Raw genomic sequence first — 3,627 nt, 5'->3', positions numbered from 1 at the left:
TCTGGGGTCAGTCTGGCTAAATCCAGAATTGTATACCCGATAACACCTTTAAAAATAATGTATAGTATCTTGCTTTTCAGAATAAACCTGAGAAAGTCACATATTGATTAAATTAATCAAAAATCTAACAAATAAAATTTGTTCATATATTAAACAATAAAATTTACAGAAATATTCTCATATACTTCAAATGTATTAACTAATTTCAAATACCTGGAATAAGAAAGGAACTATAAAGATTTGTGTGGTTAGATTAGGTACATATTACACTAATCACCATATATTTACCAGTTACCTGATTACTTAAACGATTTTCTCACTGGTTCAATAGAAACTTCACTTATTTTTATATAAAAATATTATTTTCTTGATCATATAATTCGCTATTGTATATTGCATACCATGCTTCCCTTGTAAGCATATATTTAAATAGGTATGTTTAGAAGAAGCAAAATCTTCAAGAAATTTTAAGCTGTTATTTTAATTTAAAGTGTTGCCATTTCAAATGTGTGGCAAACATTCTGCATTTTATTAAATGCATATTACCAAGGCACAAACTAGAATAATAACTAATTATTTTTAAAGTCGATTGAAACCATTGCATTCACTTCTCTTACAATGACTAATAAACATTTTATTTGAGAGAGGGGTAAAATTGGTTTCCGTGGGCGACAACCAGGTTGCCCTGGTAAGTAACTGCCAAAAAGTCCACGTTGTTTTAGATCTTCTTAAAAACAAAGTTCCTAAATCAGTAGTGATGGAAGCCTTGGAGATTGGTCGAAGGAGCACTTTATTCTGAGTGGCTCCTGTGCCCTGTTGACTCCGGCATTGCCACTACCACACAGCCTCCAAAACAGTCTTTCAGCCCTCAGTTTCCCCTCAACTTCCCTCAACTTTTAGACACAGCAATCCCCAGCGCTCATTGGTTTGACTGAGACTTCCTCTTGGTTGCTTCTCCAAAAGCATCCGCAAGTGTTCTCCCTTATAACTGAATAGATTTCCAGTCAACGTTGAACCTCATCCCTCTCCCACTGGAAAACTTGGCCTGGCTTGTTCAGGGTCATCATGCTGTCAGGTATCTTGCTCTGGTCTTCACCTCCTTGGGATGATGTTACCTCCCCGTCTTTCACTTCACTCTCTGCAGAGCCCATTGCATGCAGCCACAGCAAGAAGTCCAACTCTTGGCCAAGTGCATCAAAGCGTTCCCAAGGCTCATCCTTCTCAAGCAGAGCAGCTAATAAAGAGTCTTCCGTGTCTTTATACTCTTTCCCAATCTTTTGCAATCTTTCACGCAGTTTTTCATTTTCGTCCAAGGCCATGCAATATTTGGAGACTTTCCTCTCTATTCTCGCAGTGAGCCACTTCACTTTTTGCCCCCACAAGAAGAGCACAAAGACCATCCCCCAAAGAACAACAGAGGTCACCCTGTGAGGACCCATAGAGATCAGGATCTGATATCCTGAGGCTCAAAGGCACAGTCACCAGAACTGAGCATACATACAGAAACGTCACCAACCACTCTGCCTCCGTGGCACAAGGCCACCTGGCAGATCGAAGCCTCAGATACAATGGAACCAGGCAACCCCAAGGGGAGAGAAGGCATCAGAATTCCATCGGAACAAACCACTGTGGGGTTGCCCGCAGGGGACTGTGATGGGAACACCTCAGCCTCCTGGCTCCAGTTTCCCCACTGGTAACATGAGGAGCCCACCCATCTTGGTTACCTTTAACAAAAATAAATATCTTTAGGGGTCAAGGCCATAGTACAGCAGATAGGTTGTTTGTTTTGTAAGTGGCAGACCAGGGTTCCACCCACGGGCCCCCCACCATATAAGTTCTCCTGAGCCCTGCCTAGAGCCAGGGATAACTATGTAATAATTGGATTTGTTTATATAGAAGATTACCTACCTTTTTAATCTGATAGCTTTTATTTGACTGCTTTGTTTTCTCTTTTTTTATTAGCATCTTAAAAATAATGTATAGTATCTTATTTAAACACCTTGATTACAAATATGATTGTAGTAGGGTTTCAGTCCCCCCCATTCACCAGTGTCCCAAATCTCCCTCCTCCCCTGTACTCTAGACAGGCGTTCTACTTCCCTCATTCATTCACTTTGTTATGATAGTTGTCAGTGTAGTTATTTCTCTAACTGCACTCTCCACTCTTTGTAGTGAGCTTCATGCAGTGAGCTAGACCTTCCAGCCCTCCTCTTTGTCTCTGAGAATTATTGCAAAAATATCTTTTGTTTTTCTTAAGACCAATAGATGAAAGAGACTATTCTGCGTCTATCTCTCTCCCTCTGACTTATTTCACTCAGCATAATAGATTCCATGTACGTCCATGTATAGGAAAATTTCATGATTTCATCTCCTCTGACAGCTACATAATATTCCATTGTGTATATGTACCAGAGTTTCTTTAGCCATTCATCTGTTGAAGGGCATCTTGGTTGTTTCCAGAGTCTGGCTATTTAAATAGCACTGTAATGAATATAGGTGTGAGGAAGGGATTTTTGTGTATTGTATTTTTGTGTTTGTAGGGTATATCCCTAGGAGTGGTATAGCTGAATCATATGGGAGCTCAATTTCCAGGTTTTGGAGGAATCTCCATATCGCTTTCCATAAAGGTTGGACTAGACAGCATTCCCACCAACAGTGAATAAGAGTTCCTTTCTCTCCACATCCCTGCCAGTACATCATTCTTTGTGATGTGTGTCAAACTCTGTGGCGTGAAATGGTACCTCATTGTTGCTTTGATTTGCATCTCCCTGATGATTAGTGATGTGGAGCATTTTTTCATGTGCCTTTTGGCCATTTGTATTTCTTCTTTGTAAAAGTGTCTGTTCATTTCTTCTCCCCATTTTTTGATGGGATTAGATGTTATTTTCTTGTAAAGTTCCATCAGTGTCTTGTATATTTTGAATATTAGCCCCTTATCTGATGGGTATTGGGTGAATAGTTTCTCCTACTCAGTGAGTGGCACATACATACATCACTTCTAAGATCCATTTCATTATAAGTCCCTGATTTCCATCAAAATCTCTTCTGCTCAGGTGGCCCGGATCCCAACATTCCAAAAACCATCCCCATTGGTTCTCTTTCTACCAATTATGTCCCCTTAAGTACTTCCATTCTTGAAAACCTTTAGGTGTATACAACTTATTGACCAATCAATGTACAGGTGAGCCATATTTAAGAGTAACAAGTTTCCCAAAAGAGTGTGACTCCTCGAGAGCACCTGTGATAGAATAATATATTTGTGCAATCTGAGTTCACAAAAGTGATCAATGGGTCAAAACTCAGGTTTAGTGAAGGCTGAGCTGTATTGTGCTTGGATTCTGGTTCCCTGGGGTGCTTGGTTCCAGAAAGAAGCTCTGTAGTATGAACCTGTCCTGGCTTGCAATGGCAGTTTTAGTAAAATTAGGGAGTTAAACTAATTTATCCCAACCTTAGTTTCCACATTTATTTGATAAATGTGTAAGGGCCTATGGGCAAGAGTGAGCAGTAAGAGCTGACATATTCCAGGGTCTTTGGGAGAGACAATGCCTCATGCAATTCTAATATTTTTTCCCCAGAACATATGAAGTATGTACAAAAGTCCTTTCTTTCCTTAGTCTTTGGGTGATA

The sequence above is a fragment of the Suncus etruscus genome, chromosome 16, assembly GCF_024139225.1.
Source record: "Suncus etruscus isolate mSunEtr1 chromosome 16, mSunEtr1.pri.cur, whole genome shotgun sequence".
Taxonomy (NCBI): domain Eukaryota; kingdom Metazoa; phylum Chordata; class Mammalia; order Eulipotyphla; family Soricidae; genus Suncus; species Suncus etruscus.
Note: the sequence above shows the minus strand (reverse complement) of the source record.